At 33.5% G+C, this 11,594-nt stretch overlaps 1 non-coding gene across 1 annotated transcript; it reads right to left on the minus strand.

The window, feature by feature from the left end:
- Positions 1-10,920: 10,920 nt before the first annotated feature.
- Positions 10,921-11,027, minus strand: LOC112497388 (small nucleolar RNA R71). Its single transcript, XR_003064186.1, has one exon. It is a non-coding gene; the product is annotated as a small nucleolar RNA R71 (small nucleolar RNA).
- Positions 11,028-11,594: the final 567 nt, after the last annotated feature.

Consider the following 11,594-nt stretch of genomic DNA (forward strand, 5'->3'; position numbering starts at 1 on the left):
CAAACCGATCATGCCCATCAGATTTTGGAAAAAGTAATTAATAAAAAAAAACCTTATTTAACTATAATTAATTATTCTCTAAGAAGAAATTTAACTTGTATCATTGAACCAAAAAATCACGCTCATGAGACCATTAAGCTAAAGGCATGGCTAGGGAAAAATTAAAAGAGAAACACAATAAGATAATACGCGTTCTGACATTTCAAGAGCTTTTGGAACATTATTACCTGTAAATCATCATTGAAAACGAGATGGCTTGAGCTCTATTTTCTTTGCAAAACCTTCACAAACAGAAGGAAAAAAAAATCTTAATGTTGTAAGCTCAAAATTAATTTTCCTTGTGACAATTTCAGGACACTAGTAACAGTATCAATTTAGGATCGCAATGGTAAACACTTCACAAAATGATGCCTTGTTTATCTCAGCCACTGTAAGCTAATTCAGCATGACTTGATCAAGAACCAATTGTCGAGTATGGCTAGCATTATTAGCATTATTTCTAGATTAAAAGGTTAAATTGCTAAATTCTCACCAGAAAACGGAACAATAAGCACTAGCCTGACTAATCAGAGAGATGCAATGATGAATATTGTACAGGCTTATCATAACTTTAAGTTTCATAACTAACAACAGTAAGCAAATTTCAATAATCTAAAACTTGAGTTGAACTAATCGACGAAGAAAAATCATGTCAAGGATCATCAAATGGTGATAATTAATGTCCCAAAATTTTAATCAAAATCAAGCTATTTGACTAGAATTTTAACTGAAATCTAGAATAGTCAACCAAAAATTTAAAAGAAAATTAATGTTCTGTTTGAAATTGAGGTATTGTACCTTTTAAGGTACAACTACTGTGGAAAAAAAAACTGTAACTATGAAACAAAAGTTAATAATGTTGTGCGCGGAATGCGGAATCAAATGCACCAAATAATTACCCAAAAATAAAGGACACAAAATATAACGTGGTTCGGCAATATGCCTATGTTCACAGGAGCAAGATAAATTAATTGTATTTCTAACAATTATTAGAGTACAATATTTGAGTAATGAAACCTCACTTCTAAAAATCCAAATACACCCACTACTCTTACATATTTGAAAGGAAAAATTTCTCAATTACAAACTCTCCAATTGCTCACTCTCTTAACAATTCTGCAATTGAATTGTTTAAGCTCAAATTTATGGATGATTTCAAATGAAGAATTGCCCGTCTCTTTATAGGAAATCAATGGCACTATTGCACCTAGTCCTTTGCAATTTGTCAAGGTGTTAGGTGATTCTTTGGCCAATTTGTCAAGTTTATCGACAAATTCCAATCTTCGGCCAAAAAATCTTCATTTGACTTCAACAAATCTCCACCTCGGCGAAAATTTTGCTAAAATCTTAACCAACTACTAGTGAACCATCATCCTCAAAGTAATCCTTCAATAAGGATCCAGAATAGCTGCGTCGTTTCGACTGCCTACGTATCTGAAATTTGGGATCAAGCCAACCGTAATTCAAAATTCTCAAACTCAACACATTCGAAGGATTTGAATTAGTTTCAAGAAATGTTGAAACTTAACTTCAGAAATCACCTTTGTCAACATATCTGATGGATTATCTTTGGTATCGATCTTTCTCAACAACACAACACCGCTCTCGATAACCTCCCTCACATAATGATATTTCACATTTATGTGTTTCGTCCAATCGAGATATGTTTGATTCTTCGCTAGGAATATAGCGCTTTGGTTATCACAGAAGACCTCAATGTTCTCCTGCATTACTCCCAAATCACCTAACAAGCCTTTCAACCAGACAACTTCCATAGTGGACAGAGTAATTGTTGATTGTAGAATTGACCTCCAGCTAACCGGACCTCCACCTAATGTGAATACGTAGCTCGTTGTTGATCTTCACTTGTCAAGGTCTCTGGCGAAATCAGAATCACAATACCCAATGCCTTGTTGACCACAATCCTTCTTGAATAATAACCCAATATCAATTGTTCCATACATATATCGGAGAATCCATTTCACCGCAAGCCAACGGTCTTTACCCGAATTATGCATGTATCGACTAACCATACTCACAGTTCGAGATATATCGGGCCTTGTACACATTATATCATATATAAGACTACCTACGGCACTAGCATATGGAACACGAGCCATGTAGTCGCACTCTTTTTGAGAAGGACATGAAGAAGAGTTTAATTTGAAATGAGGAGCTAGAGGAGTAGAAACTGATTTGGTTTTGTCATCCATACCAAACTTTTTTAGCACCTTCTTCAAATAAGATTTTTTAGTTAACCACACGCTCTCATTCCTCTTGTCTTTATGAATTTCCATCCCAAGTATTTTCTGTGCATCACCCAAGTCTTTTATCTAGAACTCAAAAGCCAACTGCTTCTTTAGTCTCTTAATCTTAGCTCTATTCTTCGAAACTATAAGTATATCGTCGACATACAGTAACAAATAGATGAAAGCTCCATCTTGTAATCTTCTAAAGTAAACACAGTGATTGTGTTCACTTCTGGTGAATTTCTGCCCTTGTATGAATTGATCAAATCTCTTGTACCACTGCCTTGGTGACTGTTTTAGTCCGTACAAATATTTAATTAATCTACACACATGATTCTCCTTTCCAACAACTTTGAAACCACAAGGCTGAGTTATATAGATTTTTTCCGCTACATCTCCATGCAAGAAAGTCGTCTTAACATCCAATTGAGCCAACTCTAACTCAAATTCAGCTATTAAGACAAGTAGGACACGAATGGAAGTATGCTTTACAATTGGAGAGAATACTTCATTATATTCAATACCTTCCTTTTAAGAAAAACTCTTTGCAACGAGCCTTTCCTTGTATCAGAAAGTTGATTGATTTGGAGATCTTTACTTTTTGGTGTAGGCCCAGTTACTGCCAATAACCCTTTTCCCTTTTGGTAACTCTACAAGTTCCCAAGTCTGGTTTTAATAGAGGAATTTCATCTCTTCCTCAATGGCTAACTTCTACTGATTACTTTCACTGCTGCGTAATGCTTCACCGAAAGTGTTGGGGATGTCATCATCAATAACTAGAAGTACATATACTACCACCATGTCTTTAGTAAGCCATCTGGGTTTCTTTATCATTCTTTTTGGTCTCCTTATTACTATAGACTCATTTTCATTTTCTACATCTTAAGTTGTTTTTTCCTGCTGTAGGACATCATCAAAAACAACTTTTTCTTCAACTCATGGGGTCTCTTTTAAAGTTGTGCTCCTATCTGATGTAGAACTAACTGGTACATATAGAGTTGCATCAAACTCCACCCGCTGCAATGTCTCACTACTCTTGTTCTCCACCTGCTGAGAACTTAAAGCTTTCAGCATATAAGCTTCATCAAAAGTGACATCTCTGCTATACACAAACTTTTTATCTTTAAGATCCTAAAGCTTGAAACATTTAACTCCACCTTTAAATCTCACAAAGATAGATTTTCTTGCACAAGGATCGAGCTTATCATTTTTTACATGATAATAAGCTGGACATCCAAACACACAAATTGAGTCATAGTCTTGTGCATGATTTCCAGACCACATTTCCATTGGAGTTTTACCTCCAATTGCAGCAGAAGGCAACCGATTTATCAACTGACTTGCGTAGCTTACAGTCTCAGCCTAAAACTTTTTATCTAAACCAACATTAGATAACATACACCGTACTTTCTCCAATAAAGTACGATTTATATGCTCAGCCACATTGTTCTGTTACGAAGTATGTCTCACCGTGAAATGTCTTTTTATACCCTCACTCTGGCATACTTGTAAGAATGGATCAAAAGTATATTCACCCCCATTATCAAAACATAATACTTTGATCTTTCTGCCAGTTTAAGTCTCCACTAGTTTCTTCCATTTCAAGAAAATCTCTAGAACCTCATTCTTTGCTCGTATGTTGTACACCCACACATGTTTAGAGAAATCATCAACAATTTTAACAAAATAATGGCTTCCACCAATTGATGCAGTCTTGGTTGGTCTGGATACATCACTGTGAACATATTTAAAGATCTCACGAGTATCGTAATTAGCCGTACCAAATTTAACTATTGTTTTCTTGCCTGCTACACAATGCTCACAAAACTTTAATTTACAAGTTTTGGTTCCTTTTAAGAGTCCATGCCTCATCAGAGTTTGCAAAGACTTCTCTCCAACATGTCCCAGTTGTATATGCCATAGGTTAGTGGTGTCACTGTGTGCCTGAGCAACATTTGTTTCATCAGTTATACCCCCCTCAAATAGTATAGATTGTGACGCCGAACTCCTTGCAGAATCACCATAGCCCCATACATTAACTTCATTGTGCCATTTTCAATAGTAACCTTAGAGCCTTTAACTTCAAGAGCACCCACAAAAATTAGATTTTTCTTTAAAATTGGAACATATTTAATCTCTTTCAATTCTCTAAACATTCCACCAAACATTTTGAGCCGAATTGTTCCTATCCTCATTATGCGACAAGGTTAATCATTCCCCATCACAACTACACCGGATTCTAAATTATGAAAACCCGTAAACCATTCCTTAATGGGACACAAATGATAGGTTGCTCCAGTATCAAGTATCCACTCGCTCGAACTAGCCACATATGTTGTAGGCGTAATACTTAGTGAATAATCAGAGTCTTCATCTTTATGTGCCATGTTTGCTGCTGTTGTTTCTTCCCATCTCTCTTTTAAGCTTTTGGGCAATCTTTCCTCCAATGACTTTTTTTACGACAAAAGGAACATTCATCTCGATCTATATTTCTGCTTCTCGATTTGGATTGAGAATTCTTTCCACCATACTTCTTCTTTTTCTCCATCTTCCTTTCTCTGGCAAACAAAGCTTCAAACGATGCTCTTTCGGAATGTTTATCATTATTTCGAATTTCTAAATTGGTCAATGCCGTGCAGACATCTTTGAAGATGATCACACTTTTCCATATGTCAAAGTAGTCATAAAATGACTATATTCCTCTAGCAGTAAGTGTAATAGAATTATAGCCTTGACTTCATCCTTAATATCTTCATCAATATTTTTCAAATCAGCAAGTAACTTTTCAAATCTTGAGACATGATCGTGCATTGACACCCCAGGCTTCATTCGAAAGCCATATACTTGGCTCATTGCATGAAGTCAATTTTCAAAACTTTTCAGCAGGTACTTCTCCTCCAATGTACGCCACAAAGGCATCGCACACTCCTCATTTTTTACCAAGTATTTCACCTCCTTGGTCAAACAAGGTCTGATCTGACCACAGGCTTTCTCGTTCATACGATCCCAAGTTTCTTTATACAAGTATATTTTATTTTTTAAAACAACATCGAGATCAATTTGAATAAGGGCATCCATAACTTCGCGCCTCCACATGCCGAAGTTGATTTTCCCATCAAACTTTTCAACATCGATCTTTTGGCCTCCTATAATAAGTGCTGAGTGGCAATTTGGCGGAATGTGGAATCAAGCGCACCAAATAATCACTCGAAAATAAAGGACAAAATATAATATGGTTTGGTAATATGTCTACGTACACAGGAGAAAGAGAAAATAATTATATTACTAACAATTATTAGAGTATAATATTTGAGTAATGAAACTTTACTTCTCAGAACCCAAATACACCCAGTACTTTCACACTCTTAAAAGGAAAAACTTCTCAATTACAAACTCTCCAATTACTCACTCTCTTAACAATTCTACAAATGAATTATTTAAGCTCAAATTTTGGGATGATTTCAAATGAGGAATTTCCCCTCTATTGATAGGAAATCAATGGCACTATTTCACTTACTCATTTGCAATTTGTCAAGGTGTTACGTGATTCTTTAGCCAATTTTTCATGTTTATTGACAAATTATCCAATCTTTGCCAATTTGTCAAGTTTATTGACAAATTCCAATCTTTGGCCACAAAATCTTCATTTGACTTCAGCAAATAGTATGTAGTAAATCTAAATTTTAAATAATAATTTTGACAATATTATTAAAAATATAATAGATTTTCTATCATACAATTGAAAAATTATTTCAACATATTGACACAACTTAAAAGCAATCTTTAACTCCCAAGTATAACAGTGCTTTGTTGTATTATAGCTCGGTGAGTTTGAGGTCGATCCTCAGAGAAAAGATTTAATTTATTTATTTTATTTTATCTAAAAATTGAAATTAAAACTTGAAAATAAACAACTTAATTTAAATGAAACTATGAAATTGAACTAGTTAGGGCTGTGGATCCACTTTTAGTAGTAAATAAAACTTAATAAATTCTTTTTGCCTTTTTTTAGATTTATTACCCAAAAGATTAATTATATAAATTAATATTATTTTCCCTTTAATTTTATGATGGATTAAGTATTTATTGTGCCAAAATTTAATTTGTCTACAATAAGTCAAAATACCATTTTACAATACCTTATATTAAGATATTAAGAATTTATTTTGCCAAATTCATTTGTTTATCTACAATAAATCAAAATTTCAAAATATAAAATATGTATAAAATTAAATAGAAAATAATTTAATTTATGAAATTAAAAATAGAATTTGAATAAATCATATTTATTTCCTAAGAGTTTCACCTTACCCTGACTAATATTATTTAGTTAAGCATAATTGAAATAAAAAGAAATATTAAAATTAAATTACTTATAATTAAAGTAATAAAAACAACTAAAAAAACTAAATTTATTTATAAAAATAATTATACAAAAAATAAAAAACACACCTGAAAATCAAGATTACAAGGAGATGGAGAGAATTTGAGAAGAAGAGAGATGATTAAAAACATAGAAATGAGGCTCTATTTATAGAAAAATAAATTCATAATCCAGTGTTTTGCGGTCCATCATAAGCTTCATGCATGTACTCCTCACAACCTTTAGATAAAAATCCAATGGCTGGTCAAACTTTAAAAGTCAACATCACACGTGACATCGTTTGACTCATCCGATTTGGCCAAAGAACGATTGAGATTTGGTGGGTTAATGGGTGGATCAGGTCGACCCGAATACAAAAATTTGGATCCTACAACTTGCTTCACCAACCATTGCCACGTGGCACAATTATGGCCATTGAATCGTGAACGGTTGAGATTTAATCAAAATTGCCAGTTATCCCATGTACTCATATCTATTGTAAGTTCATTTCATCATCCAATCAGTGCTCAGTCAATAGAAAAAGTCAACTCCTTTTAAACAAGCCCAATTTTAAGCCGATCTTGACTGATCTTAAGGTTTTCAGACCTCTGGAATCCAAATTTGACCTCCGTTTATCTGTTTGGAGCCTCGAATTACGTGAAATTAATATTTTACATAATAAACATAAAAAATACACAAAATTAGATATATTTAAAACATAATTAATAATTCTTAATATATTGCATAAAAACAAATATAAATTATAACATAAGCACAAAATAATATTATTATCGCTTGATAATTAAACAATTTTTAATACTAATCACATATCTTTCAAGTTATAATAGATAATGTTTACCAAATATTTTAGCGTTGTACCTTTTAAGTTACGGCTACCAAACCTCAATCCCAAACAAACTCTAAATGCAAGAGAGAGATATTTACTTGCAAGTAGTTATTCTTATTCACGCTGCCGACTAGAATATATATATATATATATATATATATATATCTGTGTGTATGTGTGTGTGTGTATAGAGATTATCTATGACAATAAGTCATAAAAGGTTTCTAATAAAGATAAGCCATTATTGCACCGCTGATTTCATTAGCAAAGGATTGAGTTCGTTAAGTTCTTAGAGACGCTTATCATAACTATATATATATATATATAAATATATATATATATATATATATATATATATATATATATATATATATATATATATATATATATATATATATATATATATTCTTAGTTATAATATAAAATTTTTAATTTTTGACGCAAAGAGCATGTGACATAAACAATAAGTTATTATTAGATGCTGTATTATTGTTTTCTCTTCCCAAATTCTCTCAACTCACACGACTTTGACTTCTCCTTGACCAGCAGCTCATGGTTTCATTGGCCTCCAGTAGTGGTGCTTTCCCACCTACGAAGACTCCCCTTTACGCCGGCGACCACATGATCAGTAGCCTCCATTTCAGTCGCACCAACTACAACCCGCAAGCCGTAGTTCACGACTTTTATCTCAAACCAGTCCTAATACTAGTGCTGCTTCTTTTGCCTAACTGCCGCTGTCATCACCCCTGAACTATCCCGACACAACCCATCAACCACTGATGTCTCACAACTCGTTTACACATGCCTTACAATGTAAGACATTAACTGGCCTATCTAATAGAATTAATAATTATCTTTTATATAATTATCTTTTAGTTAAATTAAACTTCTTATCCTTATTTATAATTGTTTTCGTTATTATGTTTATTAAATTTCAAAATTTAATACATGAGCAGTTTAAAGAAAAGTTATATAACTTCTACATCTCCTAATATCTCTCTACATGTTACGGTGGTTAACTAAAATTAAGGGATTAGGACCCATCTCTTTCCCTTATATTTATATTCTTCTTGATGGGAGAAGCTGAGATTTTTTTTAATTTAAAAAAAATTAAAATTAGGTTCCCTAGTCTAACAACTTAAGCATGTGTATTCCATCTATTCACGAAAATAGTGGTGTTGGATAGATGATAACTCTATGAAATGAGAGTTATCATGAGACTTTTAGGCTTAAATCAAGACTACTCAGAGAGTAATTGATGCGCTTTTAGTACATTTTGATGTTGGTTTGCATTAACATCTATCTTAGTTTAAGTTTGATGAAGTTTGTGTGATTATGAATAATTGTATGCCAAAAACATGTGCTTAATTATAGGTAACTGGAAACGTAAGTTTTATGGAAAGGATGTTGTTGCAATGGACTTATAAAAAGGACAAAAGATCATGGTTACAGAAGACTTGAAGGCAAGGCTGGAATAGTGTAGATGTTGTAGCTATTGTTGCAGTAACTATTGCTGTAGCAATCTTCGAGCATTGACTGAAAAATCCGGGCAGGATATTCAGAATATTCTGATCTACAGTTTCCTAATATGAAGATGCGTGCCCTAAAGTTTCCAGTTACCCTAATTTGCAATTATAAAAGGAGGCGTACATGAAAAGAAAAAGGGAGGGTCGTCAATCAAGATTAAACAGAAAAGAATTAACGAAGTAGCAGAATTCTCAATTAAGATTCAAGGCTGTACCAGTAAAAGAAATTGCGGAATCGATTGGAAGTCATTATTTCTCTTTCTTTTCTTGTTTATTTGTTATTCATTGATCATGAAGATATATTTGATGGCTAGAACTTGGTTATTTATTTACCTTTCACAAATTATGAACTAAATTTATTTATGGTTGAGTGTTAAACTAGCTTGATGGTTAATTGACTGAATATAGACGTTGCTACATGTTTGCTATAACATTTTGCTTTGATAGTATTTATTGAAAGTCATTATTTTGACTGACCACCCATTTAATGGTACAAGCTAGGAAAGAGCCAAAAAATGGTCTATCCTAGTGGAACATATCAGAGCTATACTCGATCATGGATTGAGTTTCCTGAATTAAGTTTAACTTGAGTCCTAAAAGGCCATGCTTAATCTAAGATTAGTGATGAACTAGATATAGGGATTCACCTTGTAGGGTAAAAAAAACCTAAACGTGTAATGCTATATCATATGTAGGTATAACAACTGGTCATTAATTGGTTGCATAAAGATATAAGACATCCAACATGCTACCGTTGAGGATAAAGTTGGTTTCTGCTCAGTCCTATAGTAGATGCTGCAACAATTGAGCGTAACATGCATAAAACAGTCAACACCATCAAGAGGGTTTAATCACTCAACTACTCCATTTGCTATTGGTTTAACCTTTTTGTTTAACGTGCAAATTATATTCATTGCATTTTTAATTATTGTGATTTTATTTTACTAAGTTACTTGGTCATATTAGTTGTATTGATTTAATTTAGAATATAGATTGCACTGTTGAAATTGTTGTAGCAAGTCTGATAACATTAATCCTTGTGGAGATGATCTTAAATACTCATCATTTTATTACTAGTTGCGTACACTTGCACATTGACACCATAGCAATTGAAGTAAATCAACAAGTTTTTGGCGTTGTTGCTGATGATTGATTGTTTATTTTTTAGTTGTGAAATCAATTTTGACGGTGCTAATCTTTGATTTTATTACTTTGTTAACATATCACTTTTGCATGCTCAAATACAAACTTGTTGAATTTCAATTTGACCTAGAGCTTGAAAGAACTGCAAGAAGATTGAGAAGAGAGCAAAGAAATTCAAAAGCTGTTGTAACAATGGATGACTTGCAAAACTTAAGAAACTTAGACCCTCACGGACCAATACAACCTGTCAATGGTCAAGAAGGTCAGAATGAGCAAATTAAGCAGAGAACAACATGGAATAACAATATTATCTACATGGTAGATGATAGAGACAGAGCCATTAGAGATTATGTTGTGTTGGCTCCTCAAGTTATACATCTTGGCATAATCAGACATGAGGTGGAAGCTGCCAATTTTGAACTAAAACCAGTGATGTTTCAAATGTTGCAAACAGTGGGGTAATTTAATGGATTTCCATTAGAAGATCCTCATCTCCACTTTAAGTGTTTTTTTTAAGGTAAGTGATGCTTTTAAAATTGCTGGAGCATCACATGATGCATTGAGATTAAGACTTTTTCCTTATTCCTTAAGAGATCGAGCAAGAGCATAGTTGAACTCTTTACTAGAAGAATCCATCACAATATGTAATGAGCAAGAGCATGGTTGAACTCTCTACTACTAGACTCCATTACAATATGGAATGACTTGGCTGATAAGTTTTTGATGAAGTACTTCCCACCAACAAAAAATGCAAAGTTGCGGAATGAGATCACTTCTTTTCATCAATTAGAAGATGAAAGCTTGTATGAGGCTTGTGAAAGATTTAAGGAGTTGCTTAGGAGATGTCCTCATCATGGCATTCCTTGCTGCATACAGTTAGAAACCTTTTATAATGGATTAAACCCAAGCACTAGATTGATGGTCGATGCTTCAGCAAATGTGGGTTTATTATCTAAATCTTATAATGAAACCTATGAAATTTTGGAGAGAATTGCTAATAACAACCATCAGTGGCCATCAACTAGATAAACTACAGCAAAAGGAGCAGTAGGGATACACAATGTGTATGCATTTACATGATTATCAGCCCAGGTAACATCATTGACTAACATAGTGAAAAATATGACTACTGCTCCAGCAACTATCAATCAAGTTGTTGAGATTTCCTGTCGTACTGTGGAGAGGGGCATTTATTTGATGATTTTCCAGGGAATCCAGCATCAGTCAATTATGTGGGCAACTTCAATAGATAGAACCAGAACAATCCATATTCTGATACCTACAACCTTAGATGGAGGCAACACCTGTACTTTTCATGGAGCAACTAGAACCAGCATGCTCCAGCACCTAGTGGACAGAGTAGACCCACTCAGCCACTTGGTTTTTATCAACAAAATCAAGGGCAAAGAAACACTAGCAATGATCAA

This window comes from Citrus sinensis, chromosome 2 (genome assembly GCF_022201045.2).
Source record: "Citrus sinensis cultivar Valencia sweet orange chromosome 2, DVS_A1.0, whole genome shotgun sequence".
In the NCBI taxonomy this organism is placed as follows: Eukaryota; Viridiplantae; Streptophyta; class Magnoliopsida; order Sapindales; family Rutaceae; genus Citrus; species Citrus sinensis.